The 21325-nt window shown below is 30.7% G+C and overlaps 1 pseudogene; it reads left to right on the forward strand.

Annotated features, from left to right (window-relative positions):
* The first annotated feature begins 1489 nt into the window (after positions 1 to 1489).
* On the forward strand, positions 1490 to 7947 carry LOC140675312 (uncharacterized; annotated as a pseudogene).
* Positions 7948 to 21325: the final 13378 nt, after the last annotated feature.

Below are 21325 nucleotides of genomic sequence, written 5' to 3' on the forward strand. Positions count from 1 at the left end.
CTCTTCTCGTTCTCTCCTTACCGACCCGTTTCCGTCTCTTCTCCCCCCTCCTCCTCGTTCCCTGCTTCCTCTCATTCTCCTCAAATCTCATTTATTCCCCTTTTTTCTTTTTATCCTTTCTTCTCGTTACTCCTCTCCTGATTCCTCTCCAGATAAACTCCTTGCTATCTTCCCTCTTCCTTCTTTACTCCCTCACTTCTTTGTCGTTCTCTTGCCATCCATGACACTTCCACGTCATCCTTCTCGTCCTCTCGACTTCTTTTCCTCGTATTTCTTCACTCTGTTTGCCCTTCACCTCCACTCCACTTTCTCCCACATCCGTGTCCTTCTTCTTATCCTTTAACTCATCCCTTTCACTCTAAACCCTTTCTATCCACTCACAACTCCTATCTTTTACCGGACTCTCAATTCGCACGTGCAATCGCTCCCATCTCGTGCCATCTTATCCCCTCCTACATATATATATATATATATTTATATAAATATATATATGTGCATATGTATATATATATATATATATATATTAATTAAATCTCGAAAAAAATAACAATGCAGTCTTTTGCTTATCTTTATATCTTTATATGTATTTTTTAATAGTAGTTAGTGGCAGAGGCGGTTTTTCGTGAGCTGGCGGATATTTTATACCAGCTACATTTGGATGTGCGTTCTGGTTATTAAAATAAAATCCAGAGATGATCTATTTGTGTGCTGGTTATTTAAAAAATTATTTCATAACAGATGCAATTTGCACGTACGCTGCTAAGTATTTATCTTGTCAAAACGTTATCTATTATATCAATTAATTTATAGTGGTACAATTAAATGAAGATAAACAAAAGACTGCATTTGCTTTTTCAAAGATTTTATTTTTTTCAAGAATATTTTAATAATAATTTTAATATTTTTATAATAATATTATACAAAATACTAAAACATTTTTTTTTCTTTGCAGGCGACAGTTATTGAAGCAGATAAGAAGTCAAGAGATTTTAAATGCCTTCAAAAGCATTAAAGATATTAGCGATGAATCCATCGATTTTAAGACATCGATAGAATAATTTCTCGATTCGATGGATTCGAAACCTAATATCAAAATAATGCAGTGCCAAAAATCTTCTAATACGGGTATGTATAATATTGAGCAAGATGTCCAACTTTGCGAAGATAATAAAGATTTTGTTATCGAAAATGGTCCTCTAAATACAAATCGTATTCAGAAAAGCACATCTGAAGGCTGTCGCATTGTGGACATTGCTCAAAATATCGATAAAAAATCCATTTCAAAATCAGTGGAATCATTGCCTAATGTAACAGATTTAGAAATTGGTAAAATAGTAGAATATTATACAAATAATAAAGAAAATAAAGATACGTACAGCGACAGTGTCGATCTTAGCGAAGATAACTATTTTGTTATCGATAATGGCCTTTTGGATACAAATAGCAAGAAAACTTGCCTGAAGGCCGTTGCATTGTCGACTTTTCCTTTATGTGGAATGAAACCCACAGAATATTTGATAATCATGCGCGAGGAATAGAGTGCCAATTTAAAGATTGGAAGCTCGTAAATTTTCGTCGCCATGGGTTAAAGACACAGTTCTTTTTCAAATGCCACATGTGTAATTATCAAACTAACATCTGGTCAGAACCCACAGAACCAGAAATATTGGACATTAATGCGGCTACTGTAGCAGGAACTGTTACAATGGGAATTGATTATGCCCAGCTCGAAGAGCTATGTACAGTCATGAATGTTCCTTGCATGTCCGAACCATCTTATATCAAATACAGAGAGAATTTAGTCGATGATTTAAAAAAAAACAGCCTTGGATAACATGAAAATGGCTGGCGAAGTTGAAAAACAACTCGCTCTTGAGAGAAACGATACTATAAACGGTATTCCGTATATACCTGTTGTAGCAGATGGTAGTTGGATGAAGAGATCGTATGGTAACGCTTATAACTCTCTTTCTGGTGTTGGAGCTATAGTTGGTTACCATACGAAAAAGATTCTCTTTGTTGGTGTTCGCAATAAATTTTGCGCAATATGTGATATGGCAGAACGAAAAGGTGTCAAACCTAGAGCTCACAAGTGCTACAAAAATTTTGATTGCAACACAAGCTCCACAAAGATGGAAAGCGATGCAATCGCGGAAGGTTTTAAATGTAGCCTCGAAATGCATGGTCTAATTTATAAAACCGTTATTGCCGATGGTGACAGTAGCGTATATCAGACCATTCTTGATAACAGACCATATCGTGAGCAAATGGTGACGGTAAAAAAATAGAATGCACCAATCATTTGCTTCGTAATTTGTGCAAAAAGCTGAAAGCTGTGGCAGAGACGACTCAGCTAAAAACGCAAAGACAACGTGGCTTTGTACAATTACGAAATGTAGTGAAAACTAAACATTTTAAATATTCGAAAAAAGATAGAAAAGGCAGCCGAGCTACGAAGAGAAGAGGAACGAACACCTCAACATTATAAGGCTATGGAATTGCAAAAAGATATATTGAACATTCCTAGCCATGTTTTTGGCGAACATAAGCGATGCGAAGCACACGGTCGTATATGTAAAGAGAATGGAAATGAAACAAAAAAAAATTATGTGCCATCTCTGAAATTATACGGTCTATATCAAAAAATAGAAAGTGCTATCACATATATAAGTGGTTATTCCGACAGCTTGTTGCTACATTTCACCAATAATCCTGCAGAATCATTCAATTCGATAATCTGCAAAGAAATTGGTGGAAAGCGCATTAATTTCGGCAAACGAGGATCTTATGATGCTAGAGTTGCGGGAGCAGTTGTACAATATAATACATAACAAGTTCTTACACAATTGCATGAAAACATGCGTAAGGTTGTTTCATCTGTTGGCGAGAGTCTTGAACGACAAATAAAAGTTGCAAAAACCAGAGAATTTCGAAAAGAATAAGGAAGGCAAAAAATATTCAAAGGAGAGCCAGGAACAGATCATCATTATGGTCCGCAATCGCAAAAACCGGATCTTCCATTTGGTATATTTGAACAACTTCGGCAAAACCATTTAGAAAAATTATTCAAAATGCGAAAAACTGGCAACAAATCGAATTCGAAACAAGAAACCAAAGTAAATCAGAATTATGGTTATCACTAAAACGAGAAATGTTGACGGCATCCAATTTTGGAACCGTATATTGCATGAGACTTACAACATCTTGCACATCAACGGTAAAAGCCATTTTATTTCTTTTATTCAGTGATAATGCAGCTATAAAATATAGTCGTGACAATGGCCGCATTCAGCGCACAAAACAGTTGTGACATCGCTCTATTTTTCAGCGTTTAATTTCGCTGAATGTTTTGTTGAGTGAGCGCTCAATACTACATCTGATAGGACATATAAAAGTTTAGTGACAGATATGCATGAAAATATATTTTTACAATTTGTGGCTGATGATGGGCTAAATATGAATATTGTACGACATATTGTCGATAATCTCATCCAACCTAATGATGAGAATTGCATACGCCCTAGACAACATCGAGCTGCAAAAGCGCGAAATGCAGAATATTTTGAATTGACGGTTCCGACATACACAGACGATCAATTCAAGGAGCATTTTCGAATGACTCGATTAACTTTTGAGGTATATACAAAATTCTTAATAAATTTATAATTTACTGTGAAATATATACATATGTAATTTTATATGAAAAAAAATTCATCATTAACAGATATTTATCTGTAACAGGTATTGTTGAATGTAGTTGGAAATCATATGCAAGGCGATAAGTCAAATGCCAATATCTCCATGGATAAAAAAATATTATTTACTATCTGGTTACTAAGTAAGCCAGAGTCTTTCCTGGCAGTTGGAGATTGGTTTGATATACCAACAAGCACAGGACATGGTATATTCAAATCAATAATATGTGCTTTGGCAGAATTAATGCCACAATATGTTCAATGGCCAGACGCTGCACGTCAAGCTATTTCATCGCAGGTGAGAATTTCAATGTGTGTTTTATAAGTTTAATTTTTTTACGTATTCTATAATCTTTATATACATATTACAGGTTTTTGCAGAACGTTCACGCGGCATTCAAAATGTTGTGGGAGCAATTGATGGCTGCCATATACCAATAAAGCAGCCAATTCAAAATGCAAATGATTATTTTAATAGAAAACAATTTCATTCCATAATATTACAAGGTAAGGTATTATTTGAAAATTTTGTGCAATCCACTAAAAGACATCATTAAATTGAAAATAAAATTTCTTCCAGGGGTTTGTAATCATTCTGCGCGATTCATAGATGTGTTCATAGGTATGCCAGGGCGCATGCACGATGCACGTGTGTTTAGAAACAGTAGACTTTTTCAAATGTTGTCAGATCAAGAGAATCCACTTCTTCGAGAAGAATATTTAATCGGAGACTGCGCATATCCATTAATGTTAAATTTAATGACTCTATTTCGAGATAATGGACATCTTCCTGTAGCTCATGTTCGTTACAACAACAGACTCAGTTCCATTCGCTCAATCATCGAACGAGCATTTGGACTATTAAAAGTCAAATTTAGACGCCTGAAATATTTAGACATTTCCAATGCAGAATTTGGAAATATGATAATAGCAGCTACATGTATGCTACATAACTTTATTATTGACAATGGAGAAATAGAAGACTACAATGAAAAATTAATTGACAATGATGATGCTTCTGCAATTGAAGTTAATGAGCAAAATGCAGTTCAGAACAGAACTCAAATGCAGCAAGCAATAGAAAGAAGGAATGCCATTGTAAATAATTTGTAAACAAATAATTTCTACATAAATTGTTTATTTTTATTAAATATAAAATCTTATTTTCTAATAAATATTTCTTAAATTAATTCAAATTTTTTAACATTAATTATATTAGTCAATATAAGTTATATACATATATATATATATATATATATATATATATATATTCTTTTATCTTTGTACGTTTGCGGTACATATCACAGCTTTTCTATTGCGCAGTGAGTTTAATAAAAAAAAAAATGTTTTAAACATTATTTTGATTTTTCTGTTTCTCTTAGGTAATTTTACATTTTTTCTATTAATTTTTTTAAAAGATCGTTTCTTTCTTGCTGAATTTTGTTATTATCGTCTATGCTTTTTTTTAAATCTTTTAGAATTTCGATTCGTTCATTTTCCACAGAAAACAATTTTTTTCGCAAATCATATGTCTCCTTTTCTCGAGTTACTTTCTTTCGTGGAGTTTTTGAAGTAAATTCAGAAGCCGGAAGAAATCCAAAAGCAGATTCAGATTGGAATGTCCTGCTGCTACACTGTAAGAAAAGTTAATATTTTCGTCGAATGGATTCTCAATAAACGAATCGAAAGAATCTGATGAAGAATTTGTCAAAGTCCTCGTCAGTGCTGAAGCCGTGGATGTCCTTATCGGTGTTGAATTATACACATACCTTGCCGATACAGGAGATGGTGTTCTTAAAAGCAGTGTAACAGTAGTATTCATCGAAGGCACAGATGTGGTGGATGTTAATGCAGAAGACTCTGTTGATGTAGATAATGATAATGGAGATGTAGAAACTGCAGTAGAATTAATGGAAGAAATCGTTGGTCCAAAGTTTATTGTTCGATCATCTGAAAATATATCTTCGAATGTGTCGTAATACTCCCATGAAATTCGTCCTCGTCCCGTCGAACTTTTTTGATTATTATCCTTAATTGTCCTGAAAGTTTTTTTCAGATTTCGCAATTTTCGATCTAGTGCGTCTTCCGTCAAATTTGTATAGCCATTTTTGCTCATTTCTCTTAGAATTTCAGTCCACAAGTTTCTTTTCTTAATTTTGAGGTCACGAAACTTATTTTTTCTTTCTTTGTATAGTTCTAACAATAGTTTTGTACTGTTTATTGTCCATGAATATTTATTGTCTTCTTCTGTTGAATCTGCATAATAAAACATATTCTACTAGTGTAATCAAATATTAATAATTAATTTATTGTATATATATTTAAGGGTGTGCATAAAAGATGCGGATGATTGATGTCAGTTTAAATTTATTGCGTGATTCAAAACTTAATTATTTTAATCATTTAAATTTAATTTAAAATAATATATCATAAATATTTTACTCACTGCTTGCTTGTTCACTTTCTGGCAGAGCTGAAAAATTATTGGAACCGGTAACTTCCAAACAGCTTATATTATTTTTCATATAAGTTTGGAAAAAAATATGGTCTGAAATATATAATTATTCTTATAAATATTCCTTAAACTCGTGCGTTTGTATGATATACACAATTAAATTACACGTGAAATTTATTATTTAAGGTTATATAACTATATAACTTTATTAAAAATAAAGTTAATATAATTACTTTATTTAAAATAATACTTTAATTTTATATACCATTTTTTAATCTTTTATGCACCTCCAACAAATCCACGATATTATAAGTTAGTCCATTATAAATATATAGATTTTCATAATAGGTATCCATCATTGCTCTTTATGACTTGATGTCACATGTAACAACGGGCACTCAACAGTTGCGTTAATGTAGCATAAAATTTTTCGCTCGAAAAAATGGCGTCCGTTACCGCAACATGTTGTGGGAGCGCTTCAGATCATAGACCATTCAGCGCGTAAATCCGCAACTGTTTTGTGCGCTGAATGCGCCCAATGAGAAAATAGCAAGGAAAGAACTGGCCATAAAATTAAATAAAGAAGTGAAACCTTGCGGATTATTCATTGATACTGAAAATCCATTTTTAGGTACTTCTCCTGATGGACTTCGATGAAAGTGGTCTAGTGGAAATTAAATGTCCTCTGTTAGCTGAAAATTTAACAGCGGAAAAAGCCATTGAAACATTGTCTTCTTTAAAAGTTATTTTTGATAAAAAAGATCCACATAAAATGAATCGAAATCACCAATATTATTATCAAATTCAAGGTCAGTTGAATATAACACGACGAGAATATTGTATTTTTACTATTTGGACTCCAGAAAGCATGAAAATATTGCGTATTGATGTAGACAATATCTTTTGGAGACATCAAATGCTGCCTTTTTTAACACGCTTCTATAATGAATGCATGCTTCCAGAAATCTTGGACAGTCGTCATAATAGGCATATGCCTATTAGAAATCCAAGATATATTATAGAAGCTAAAGAAGAAGCACAAAAAATATTTCGTCGAACAAATAGGCGAAATATAATCGAAAACAAAAATGGCCCAGAAAAGGACAAAAGATTGAAACCTAACGTTTTGCTATTGGAAGCAACAATAACTGCTGCTATTACTCTGAGTGAAGAGCAAGATGACGATTGCGTCGTTGTTAGTTATTCGAAAAATGAAGAACTAACTGCAGACAATATGGCAAAACAAAAAGAATTTTTAGATAAAGCAATTACTCCTTTTAATTTAGTGAAGGATAATGTATTACCTATACATAGCAAAATAAACGACGAATCATTGGATCGGTTTTTACGCGTCGTAAGACATAAGTCTTGTTTTGAAACACAAAGTGTGTTATATTTGGAATATCCTCACTTAATTGAAGCAAGTTGTAGCGACAAAAGCTTACAAATTATTGGGGGAAACTGTAGTGATCACTGGCGATGTATATTTTTTGACGGTACCAAGCTTCGAGTGTACGACAGTCTACCCGGTTTATCTACAATAAATTGGTATCTAAAGAAAAAAATTACATTCATCATCGTTATCCACAAATAAGTGCAAGTAATATAATATTTGAAAAGGTTCAAACACAACCTGATGGCACATGTTGTGGAATTTATGCTGCAGCTTTTGCTACAACTATAGCTTTAGGAAGAAATCCTTGTAATGAGAAATATTCTAATGGGGTTGAATATATGAGGCAACATTTTCTAAACATTATAATAGAAAATGAACTGTCGCTTTTTCTAAAATGGTAAAAATTTCAATGAATATGTTTGGAAAAAGACGTCTCAATGCAAATGACTCATTTACAATTAGTCGGAAACGAAAAAAATACATATATTGTGATTGCGTTGTCACGGGAATGGGCGCGATGAAGAGGTCTTCGGTTGTCGATATTTTCAATGTACAAATATTGTATAGTTTCATGAATATCGCAAATATTGGGCATTTGCAAGGGGGAGAAACAATGGAATCACTTGCCTCCTCCCTGGGTAACAAGAAAACTCAAAAAACTTTCTCGATTTACATCTACCTTATCGTGGTGAGAAAGCTTTATACTAAAAGGTGTAAAATTATGAAAGCAGTTTTAAATAAATGTGGATGTGACATTTTATGTCGTTTTATGTTATCCTTCCCCCTTTGAAAAAAATTCTGCTTCTATCTTTTAAATATATAAACACACACACATACATACATATCACTGTATATATAGGATGTCTCATTTGAAATGACGACAAATATCTCTTGAAAAATACATTTTACAGAAAAATGTTAAACAAAAGTTATTCAGTTCAAAAGAAGTCATAGAATGGTGTCATTAGTTTGACCTTGAATAGTCGTAGGACACCATCATTTAGAACCCTATATATTTTAATACATATCCTTGTAGCTTACATTGACAGTTTTTCAAAATAGTATTTTGTTTAAAACTTTTTGAGTTATAAGGCTTGAGAGTTCTAACATTTTGACATAAAATATAAAATATATTCAATTTTTTATTATCTTATTTTTATGCATAAAATAATGAGATAAATAAATTAGTGTAACGAAAACACATAGTTGTCTTTAAAAAAAAAATATGTAACTGCTTGTTGCAAATTCATACATTTTTTTAAAGACAACTATAGACATACATATATATTTTTGTCTCTCACTGTGTGTGTGTGTGTGTATATATATATATATATATATATATAGGGGCAAACTCTGTCGCACGAAAATGGAGGTCTCATCTTTATAGGGACCTTTGGCTATCTGTCTATTAATCTGTAACAGTGTCCACTAGTGTGAGAGAGAACATATCAGTGTATCTCACTCACACTGGACACTGTGTTACACTGTCTTGCTGGAAAGCTCCCTTAGTTATTTATGTATGTACATACATATATGACTAAATTTATTTATGTATATATATATATATATATATATATATTATGTTATACATACACATATGTGCATATAGACATACATATATATTTTTGTCTCTCACTGTGTATATATATATATATATATATATATATATATATATATATATATATATATATATATGATTTAAGTGTATTGTGCTTCTGAGCTTTAATTTAGTGATTTTCAGTATCTTACAATTTTTTTATTGTAGTTACTGAAAAGTTACTGAAAACTATTCTTGTGACTTTTTTAAGTGTGGTGAAAAAATCACGAGATTAGAAGAAATTCGCCGAAATTTCTTTTTCGGTATTTTTCTGTTCGCGGCCGGAGAGGTGTTTTTTCAGATTATTTCAGGTATTTTTCGTGAATAAAAATGGATAGTGATAGCACAGATTAATAGACAGATAGCCAAAGGCCTATATAAAGATGAGACCGACATTTCTCCCTGATTTCAGCGCCATGCCGTAGTAGTGGCCAATACAGTAACTATGTTCCCAAGATAAAGTAAACAGATGAGTCAAACAAGGATAAAAAATCCATCACTCTAGCTTTGTCTTACTAATGATGAACGTCTCGTTCGGCGACAAGTACGAGGTTTCACCTTTTACGCGTAGCGTTAAGCGTAATTCGAAAAGGACAGAATTTCATGATATTATAAATAAATAAATAAATAAATAATTAACCTGACCTATATATGTTATATATAACATGTACCTTTTATTTATTGAATCTGTTTTTTTTAATAAAATGTTTTATTATTATTATCACCTAAATCTGTCATTTAATTAATTTTTAATTTTTTTTATAATTAATTTAATTTGTTCTACAGTTATTTTTATGCGAGAGAAATACTACGTATATGTTTTATAATGAATTAATATATATATTTGTGTTCAAAAATTATATTTGACCTTTAATTTTAATTTTTATTTTATTAAATGTTAACGCACATATACTCAATTGCGAATTATTGAGAAGAAATTCCCATTGTATGTAAGGGAAATTTCGAAACTCTTTGATAAAGCTCTCGCTTGCTCTTTGTTATATCTTGCTCTTATAATGCGTTCGGCAAGTCATAAACGATTCGGAAAGATAAGTAAGCTCACGAATCATTTCCGACAAAATTTCGGAACTCTTTGATGCTAGATCATGTTACTCGTATGTTCTTACTCTTAACAATCAGGGAATCAGCACACACATACACACGCACGTAGGCACGTGTGTTAAATTGATCCGTGTTCGAGTTTATCGTCCAATACGCTTGTAAGTAATATCTTTTTATACTTTAAATTTAAAATATTAAAATTATAGAAAGAGCTCCGATTAATAAATAAGCAAATAAGAAAGAGGCAATAGAAGCGAGGAGATGTGAATATAAAATTATAAGTTTTTTATATATAGATGATGTGTCGCAATTGTATTGACATTAAGTACATTAGTAACATTCTATAGAATGACGGAAATTATAATAAAGATTTGAACGTTTCGATTCATGTTTTGAATCCTCTTCAGCATAATATATAAATTAAATAAATGAATTATAAATAAAAACGAAATTAATGATAAAACATCGCATAATAAAGGCGTAAGACATGTGTGAACATAAAATCCGTGATCGTATTCGCATGATTAAAAGGATCACTGCCTCAGAACCGCTGTACATATTTATCGCATGTTGGTTGTATAAATTACATATATATAAAACGATCCAACTTGTTCGGCTCTTTTTTTGTACGGCTTGCATAATAATCCCGCGAGGCAATTCTCCGAGGTTTCCAGACCGAGGGAGGTATGCAGTGAGATTAAGGGGTTAAGTCTGTATTAATAAAATGAGTATAATAAATACCTGTTTGTAATAAAGTAATTTACCGTTAGTTTGTGTATAATAGTGGTGACTCAGAAAAAGCTTACAGGATATGCATTCCGTTTGTGTGTTGTTGAATCTATGGTATATATATTGCGACAACTGATGTTTAACGTGTGGTTATGCCGACGGTACAGATGGTAATGAGCTCAAGGGCGAAAAATACATTTAAGATGGAAAGAGTTAGATAGGTGACATTAGATCTTAGGCAGTTTGTTTATTATATCATCGTAAATAGCTGGCAAACATTCTATATCTGTTTGTAGATTTATGCTATTTATTTGTCGTTTAAATTTAAAAAATTTAAATTTAAAATATTAAATTTAAAAAATTTTCATGTTTTTGTTATAAGATCGAAAGAAAAACATATGTTCGATCAGTGCCACTAGCGCAGCGGGAGAGCAAAAGAAGAGTATTTCAGGGATCTTAGGTTTAAAACTTGAGCTGTCATAATTTTTTTTGTTTTTTAATTAAAAAAATTTTTGTATTACTTTGTACGTCGTGTAATATGTATTATTTATTACATAGAAATAAATATTCGGCATATATTTATTGTTAGATACGCATATATTTCCTCATATAGTTAAAATGCGTAAAATTATCGTAATATAAATAAAATATTCTTACAGAGAAATATTTTTACTTAAATAATTAAAAAATAAAATAAATAAAGAAATAAAACATAAATATTTTTATTTATTTTTTACATTGCGCCGGTTGATATAAATCATGAAAACATGAAAAATATTCCTTTGTAAAAATATTTTATTTATATTACGATCATTTTATGTATTTTAAATATATGAGGAGATATATACGCATTTAATAATAAATATATATGTCGAATATTTATTTCTATGTAATAAATAATACATATTACACGACGTACAAAGTAATAAAAAAATTTTTTAATTAAAAAACAATAAAAAAAATTATGACAGCTCAAGTTTTGAACCTAAGATCCCTGAATTAATATTCTTGTGCTATTTTGCTGCGCTAACAACACTGATAGAACATACATCTTTCTTTAGGTCTTATAACAAATATGAATATTTCTCTAAATTTCAAGTATAAAAAAATATTACAAGGCGCATTGGACAAAAAGCTTGAACATAGATCAGCTTAATTTTAATACAGATTTACCATAAAAAAGGAGACCAAAATCAGTGAGAAGAGTCAACGAAATTTAGCACGGACTTGAACCAGGGGCAAAGTCTTTTGCGGAATTTAGCACGGACTCGAACCAGAAGCAAAGTCTTTTGCGGAATTTAGTACGGACTCAAACCAGGGGCAAAGTGTGTCGGTAAGGGGCAAACTCTGGCGCACGAAAATGGAGGTCTCATCTTTATAGGGGCCTTTGGCTATCTGTCTATTAATCTGTGGTGATAGTGTGAAAAAGATTAAGGTATTTGACAGATGTGCATATAAAAACTGTAATAATGTCAAATCAGAGAATTGTAAACTATTTCGTTTTTCACAAAGGACTGATATCAGATTTGATATTTGGATAAAAAACTGCGGTAAATAAAAAATCAATACCAAAAATATTTAACAATAAATAAATAAGACTGAATTTTATTTTTAAAAAACAAAGAAATGACTGATAAATCTAAAAAATTTCAAGCAATTTTATGTAATAATTTAAACTTTTTAAATACATTTTAATAAAATAACAAACAATATAATTTTGTTAAAAATGTTCTTATTTCGAATTTCTGTGGTAGTATCGTATAGGATTTAAATATAATTGCGTTATACTAATTTTTGATTGTACTAAATTTGTTCATGTTGTACATACTGAGGAGATGTCGCGAAATACAAAATTGAATGAGCTGTAGTACATTCGATAGGGGCAGTCGAGAGTATAAAAAGTTTGAAAGGATTTAGGTGCACAGGCCTTAGCTTCTAACAAGGGGAGTATACGACGTGGTGGTCACCGATTCAAACGAGGATTTTTTTATGTGTAGTACTTAATTAGAAACAAGTTCTGTTAAAGCGAGAGAACGCGCTTCTCAAGCATTCGTCTAAAAAAATGTTGAAGATTTGCCAGCATTTCTTAAGACGTTGAAGCATTATCGAAGCGCCCCGGTGGCTCGGTTGGTAACGTTCTTCTTTTGTAACCGCGAGATCCCTGAATCGAATCTCGCCGTATGAACTATTTTTTTTTCATTTATTTTTGTATAATTTATTTTTTTGTACCTAGGAATATTTTATAACATTAATAAATAAATATTACAGTTTTTTTTAATAATTGACATTTTATTTTTAACATTTTGTTCCATATATTAAAAGAAAATTCCAATGCTTTCTGTCAAAAATATAATATAAGGAAATGTTTAATATACGAGAAATATATTACTACTAATAAAATAAATAAGTATATAACAATTATCAATAATAACGCGGATATTTTGGTAATTTAAAAGTTTATAACAATTTTGTAGTTTTGTTTGATATAACAATTTTGTAATATGTAACGTTTGTTGTAAGAATAAAAAATGTATGCTATACAAATTTTTTGATTTATTTTCGTTCTTTTTATATTTCAACCTTTATATATTATTTACAATTAATGCTAATATGCTAACGAAAAAAAATAATTATTGTAAATTTACTTATTTATTTTATTAGTAGTAATATATTTCTCGTATATTAAACATTTCTTTATATTATATTTTTGACAGAAAGCATTTGAATTTTCTTTTAATATATGGAACAAAATGTTAAAAATAAAATGTCAATTATTAAAAAAAACTGTAATATTTATTTATTAATGTTATAAAATATTCCTAGGAACAAAAAAAAATAAATTACACAAAAATAAAAGAAAAAAAAATAGTTACACACGGCGAGATTCGATCCAGGGATCTCACGGTTACAAAAGAAAAACGCTACCAACCGAACCACCGAGGCGTTTTGATAATGCTTCATCGCAACGTCTTAAGAAATGCTGGCAAATCAACATTTTTTTTAGACTTTTAGACGAATGCTTGAGAGCGCGTTCTCTCGCTTTAATAGAACTTGTTTCTAATTAAGTACTACGCATAAAAAAATCCTCGTTTGAATCGGTGACCACGTCGTATACTCCCCTTGTAAGAAATTTGCACATAAAGTTAAGCATTCGCCAAGCTCTGTTTAAATACCTTTGACAGCGTCGTTAAAACGTGAAGCGCGTAACCGACTAGTCTAAGCCGCGCGATCATAATTTTATTCTTTGCAGCGAGTGAATTCAAGACTACGCGGTATCAACTTTTTTTTTAACAACTATTTTTCTATATTTTTTATTTTTCTATTTTTCTATGTGACTTGATAGCACTCAACGTAAAGATGGTGTGGTTCAGGTATTTGGGTCCGTATCTATCACGCTGCGAACTAGATTTCCGTCGCTACAATTTTTTTTCTCTTTTTTTTATTTTTTGTATGTAATTTTACTACAAATATTTATTTATCTAAAAACAAATTAATTTACAGATAAACATTTGTGGTAAGATGTGGTAAGATTATGGGAAATACTACAATTTTCGTATAATATGTCATCTTATTGTAAAAAATAAAATTTTTTTATTGCGCATTTTATCGGTTTGGAAATAATTTTAATGAAATTTTTGTGATTAAAATGATACCAAGTACAATATAAATCGGATATTTAATTAGAAAGATATTCATAATTATGACTATTGATTAATTAAAAATTATCCGATGTATGTCGTGTTTGGTGTCATTTTAATTGCAAAAATCTCATTAATCCATTAAAATTATTTTTAAATCGATAAAAGGCGAAATAAAAAAAGTTTTATTTTCTGTAGTGAGATATATGATACGAAAAACAATGGATAAAGGAATCCTCGCGAGCAAGACTTCGGAACCCTTTGATGTCGTTCATCTCGCTTACTCCTTATTTGTTCTCTCTCTCGCTTTCGATGACTCACCAGTCTCGTGGAGATCTTATCTTATCTATAATATAAATATCTTATAAAATAAAAATTCAAACTTTTGTTTCGTATTTTATCGGTTTGAAAATAAATTTAATAGATTAATGAAATTTTTGTGATTAAAATGACACCAAATACGATATAAATCGAATAATATTTAATTAGAAAGATAATCGTAATTATGACAATTGATTAATTAAAAACCATCCATCATATTTCTTTTAAATAAATTTTCTCGAAAACGGCTGAAGGTCACGCCTTTACTCAAATACTGTTCTAATAGAGTACTATACTAGAAAAAATCTCCGATCAAAATCAGTGACTTTGATTTCGCGCCTTCTCCTTATCAGCCACGGCAATCCATGCTTTAACGACGCTGTCAAAAGTACTTGAGCAGAGCTCGGCGAATGCTTAACTTTATATACAAATTTCTCATAAATTAAGACCATGCACCCAAATCATTTTAGACTCTTTATATACCCTAAACTCCCGCTCTCTCCCTATCAAATACACTGTAGCTCATTCAATTTTGTATTTTGAAGTTTGCGGCATTTCCTTGAAATTTTATTTAAATCTAAATCTCTTTATGGAAAATACGAAAAAAAATAATTTGTTTCAGACATTACATATTTATTTATATATTACAATACAATAACAGAGTGTATGCATACATTAAAAAACAATAAAATTTTTAATTAATTAAGTTTCAATGACATTTTTTAATAAAAATTATTTTATTAATAAAATTAAAGTCATTTACGCAATGTGATTGGAAATGTGTAATGTTTTTTCTCAGTGTATACATCGTACATAAATAATATTTAAATAAATCTGATGTATTTAAACAGGTAATGAAAAGTTGCTTAAGTGGTCCCCGGCATCAATTCAGAAAGCAGGATTATGTGCGGATCACCTTAATAAAGAAGATTTTATTAGCCGTACAAGATTGCATATTGGAAAAAATCCCATACCATGGGTTTTAAAGGAGATTGCAAATTTTTCTGTCATTTCTGAAGACAATGATAAAAGCATTGCAGAAGAAGCTGGAATTATTAAAAAAATTATACAGGACAATGTCGTTGACCACTCATCACAATCAGATAATCGAGATTGCACTCCGATGGAAGTCGATTACACCGACTTTCAAATAGACACCGCAGAAAGTACCAGAGACAACACAAATGAAGAAATCGCAATAACAATGACAAAAAGTGTTACCCTTCTGGAAAGGAACTTTTATGCAATTTTGGAAGTAACTTCACAGACGACGAGGAATGGCTCAATAAGGAAAATCTATTTCCATTATTTATTGACAATTACTCTCAAGGAGAAGTGGAAATAAAAACAAATGTGCAAAAGAAGCGAAAAAAACTGCAAAAGAAGTCTGCCCATCAAAAAATGTATAACGAAGATGAAATCGAAAAATTAAAGAAAGAAAATTTGAGATTAAAAAAACTTCTTGAGAAAAAAAAAAACAAAAAAATATCATTGCTATGTTGCAACGTCGCAATTCTGAAGTTCGAAAAAGAAAGAGTGTTTGCAAACATAGTGTTAATGAATTTTTGGATGGAAAGAAGTGTCAAAACCTACTTGCGAGAACAATGATAAAACTTCAATTACATAAAGGAATGTCAGAATATACAAAAGAAGAAAAAGATCTTGCGAAACAAATGTTTTATTATTCAGCAAGTGGATATTCACGGATGAGAAAGGCTGGATTAAATGCCATCAGTATCTTCTGTCAGAAATTGGATTTCTGAAACAGAAATTCGACCAGGATTCTGCGAGGAAATATTTTCCAAAATTCAAGAAAGTTTATTTAAACTACCATCTTCTCAGACAGTTTGTTGTTTGAAATTTGATGAGATGTCGATAAAAAAATTTGAAGAATATAGTCGGAAATATGATCTCATTGAAGGATTAATAGATCTCGGACCTTTGGGACGAAGCAATGAACCAGTGGGACATATTCTATTATTTTGTCTTGATAGCATTAATGCAGAAAATCTTTGGCGGCAAATACTAGCATACTTTTTTACTAAAAGTTCAACACATAAGGAGATTATTGAACTCACCGAGATATATTTACAAAAATTAAAAAAAGTAGGGGCAAATGTACAGATAATCACATGTGACCAAGGTGGAGCAAATAGAAAAGCTTTTAATAATTGGAAAATTTCTCCACATGAACCGTCTTTTTCATTAAACAATGAAATTTATTTTGCTTCTTTTGATTGGCCTCATCTTATCAAACGGTTAATTAGCCAGTTGAGATCTCATAAGTATATTTATGTAAATAGCGAAATCATTATGTCTTTTTACGACTTATTTGCAACATGGCAATTTGACAGAAAATTAAATACTTCAAATTTATTGAATCACATTACCTACGCACACTTTTACCCAAACAGTTTTGAAGTCATGATTGTGAAAAGAGCATTTCAAATGTTAAGTGCAAGATTTGCTGCAGCAATATCAACAGCAGGTCAAAGCAATACGTTAAAAAGTTCTTCATGGAAAGCATCTGCGGAATTTGTTTACAAAATGAATAAAGTAATAGATGCTATGAATGTATATCACATAAATAATTGGAAAGGAGAAAAGGGTCCGTTATCAGATGATAATGCAATGGTTGAAGAATTATTAACATCTTTTATTGAATGGTGTTCGAAGTGGAGTACTTCCTCCAACAAGATATCGAGACCTCCTTGCTTTGATGGAATGATTACTACTGTGGAAGCAATTTTATCAACGTATCGTTCCATCAAACAACATTATCCGGATTTCAAGCTTGCCACTGCACTATGCAACCAAGATTCTGTCGAACATATATTTGGAAAAATTAGAGGACGTGGAGGATTTAACCGTAATCCAACTGCCAGAATGGTACGGTTAACGTTGCGGCATATATTATCAAGTGCATATATTTATGGAAGCGACAGAGGAAATGTAACTTGTCAAGAAACGTTTTCATTGACGGATGGTACACCGGTAGTTCATGATGAAATAGAAAACAACAATATTCCATTACAAGAAGAATTTATTTGTTTAACTGAAAAATGGATAACAACGACTCTGATAATATCATTGCGACAGCCTTTGAAGAAATTATTAAATATTCAGAACAGAATTCCGACTCTTCAGATGAAATAACAAACACCAACAAGGAGAACAATTTAAATTCAGAGGCATATGAAAAAAATTCAATTTTATATTTCGTAGGATATATTGCTCGTTACGGTTACAAGAATACAAAGTGCGACAGCTGCCGTGAAAAAAATTTGAAAACACCGATGGAAGAATTAAACGACAATAAAATCTATATTCAGCTACGTGAATATAAACATCAAGACGAAGATGAAATAGAATGGCTATCAAGGCCAACAGATTCATTTTTGAAGATTATTACTCTACAACTTGAAGCAATAAATTTAAGTTACAAGACGTATTGGCATTTTAAAGATGTAAAAAAAAAGCTCTTTGAGATTTGTGTAAAGCACGTCCAGCATGCTGATGAAGATTGGTTTAACCAGAATAACGAGTGTTATCCACATAGAATTCAAATGTTAGACTTTATATTAAGAGTCAAGATATATGCAATTACAAAAAGAATAACAATGGAGGAAGAGAAGAAATAAATATAACATCTAAAAGATCAAAAGCAATAAAGACAAAATGTCAAAAACTGAAGAACATAAAACATATGTGAAATCACTATTACATATATAAATCGCGGCTCTTCGAGCGGTACAATCTAAAACTTATTTTACATTTACTCACGGTATTTAATGCGGAATGAGTAAAACGATCGTGACTCTTCTGCATCGTCTACAATGGCAGCAAACAATACAAAGTATAGAAGTATAGAGTAAGCAATAAGCACGAAATGGGATTTGTTCATTTTGTTACTCCCGACGAAATGAACGAATCTCATTTCGTACTGCTTACTGCTTACTCTATATTCTGTACTACTTGCTGCTATTGTAGACGACGCATTCGAGCGGTACGATCTGGCTTATGTTACATTTACTCGCGGCATTTAATGCGGAACGAGTAAAACGATCGCGGCTCTTCGAGCGGTACGATCTGGCTTATGTTACATTTACTCGCGGCATTTAATGCGGAACGAGTAAAACGATCGCGGCTCTTCGAGCGGTACGATCTGGCTTATTTTACATTTACTCGCGGCATTTAATGCGGAACGAGTAAAAAATTTGCGGCTTTATGGCGGATCGAATTAAATGGGAGATAGTTAACTCTGAATTTTTTAAAATTGAAACATAATTTTTTACTTTTTTTATATTAATTGTAGGTGCAAAATATTTACATTTTTTTATTTTAGCAAATATTATGTTCATATTTTAAAGAATTTTGAGTTATGTGTCAATTGGCCTCCACGTGGCGTCTTCTGGAAATGCTCTATGAGCAGCTAACAATTGACACTTTAAGATTATCGTTTGTAATATTATACATATATATATATTATATTTTAGTTACTTTTTTTATTATTTTTTTGTACATATTATTATTATTTTATTTTACTATATGAAATGTTATTTTTATTTTTTATAAATATAAAAAATATGTGACTTTAGAAAATAAGCGATTTGTTTTATGTATATCTAAATATATGCCAAATAAAAATTATTTCTAATAAATAATACATATATCTACACCAAAATAGTTAAAAAATAAAATAACAAAATAAAAAAATTAAGTAGGTAAGTTTCGATCCTGTGGTTCTCCCTATTACTAGTCTCGCGCTCACTCATTACGCTATACGATACTACTCAATAGCATCTTTTTTTTTATGATTTACTACATACACTATCGATCGTTTTTTTCAAGTATAAAAAATATCACTTATAAGACGCATTGGACGAAACGCTCGGACACGAATCAGCTTATTTTCCATCTAGATTAAGTATGTGCAAGGAGATCAAAATCGGTGATTAGTCAACCGTAACTTCTTCTTGTTTGAGGGAGACAATAAGAAAGATTCTGATTCTGATGTGTATCTTCTTGTTAATTACTGTATTAATTATTTGCATAAAGTTATTTAACTTTTTGAGGAAGTGTCAGTTAATTACTTGTGCCAGTTGAGTGTAGAAGTTTGAAAGTGAAAACGAGATATCGAGATCGATTGCATCCGCGGATGCAATACAATTATTTATTTAATAATATTTATAATGTATATTAAATGACAAATAAATTTAAAAATAAGTGATTTTCTACAAGTAATCTGCAAAAAATAAAAACATAAAAGATAATAAATGCACATTAAAAAATTAGGTATAATTATTCGTTTGTTTTAAAATTTATTTATTATATATTATATAATATGCATACATCTAATATATAGTATAGTATATTGCAACAAAACTTAAAAATTATAAGAAATAAATTGGTTTTTTCCTCCGCCTCTTTCTCCCATTCCTCCAAATCCTCTTCCCCTTCCTCTCATTTCTCCACTTCCTCTTCCCCTTCTCATTCCTCCACTTCCTCTTCCCCTTCCTCTCATTCCTTTACTTCCTCTTCCCCTTCCTCTTATTCCTCTATTTCCTCTTCCCCTTCCTCTTCTACCTATTTCTCTTTCATTCCTTCTTATCATTTGTTCTTCTCTTTCCCTTTCTTCTCGGTCTCTTTCTCTATTTTTTTGGCTCCATTCGTGCCTTCTGGCTGACCACCTATATCTATAAAACAGCAAACAAATATATTAAAAAGAGAAAAATAGAATGTGTATAAATCTGCAACTCGTTCATATAATTATGGAAAATCTCGTAAAAAGATGTGTAAATCTTAAGATATATATATATTGCTACTATAATATATATATATATATATATATATATATATATATATATATATATATATATGTATATACTATTATACATATATAATAGTATATACACATATATATATATATATATATAATATAGTGGCCATGAATAAAATATGAATAAAATATTTATAATGGATTGGTCTTATTTAAGATTAATAAAATTATTTTATTTTAATATTATTATAATTATAATATAATTATAGAAAATAAATTATAAAAAAGTAATTACAAACAATATAATTATAATAGAGTTATATATATGTAAAAAATACATATCTTAAGAATGTAAATATATCTTAAGATTTACACATTTTTTTGCAAGACTTCATAATTATAAATGTGCTCCACAAATTATATTTATTTTAATTTTATTTACTAGTATAAATATAAACGTGCATATATTGTATATATCTAATTATACTATTATATATTGTATTGATAATACAAAATGACTAATTAATTACATAGTATATCTCATATAATTCGAAATTTAGTAAACATACCTCGCATCACGTTCGGCGCGTCTTACGCCAGCCCGATGTTGGTTGCTAATATTTATTGGTTGCTGGTTTTCTTCTTCCTCTTGT

This window comes from Anoplolepis gracilipes, chromosome 17, assembly GCF_047496725.1.
Source record: "Anoplolepis gracilipes chromosome 17, ASM4749672v1, whole genome shotgun sequence".
Taxonomy (NCBI): domain Eukaryota; kingdom Metazoa; phylum Arthropoda; class Insecta; order Hymenoptera; family Formicidae; genus Anoplolepis; species Anoplolepis gracilipes.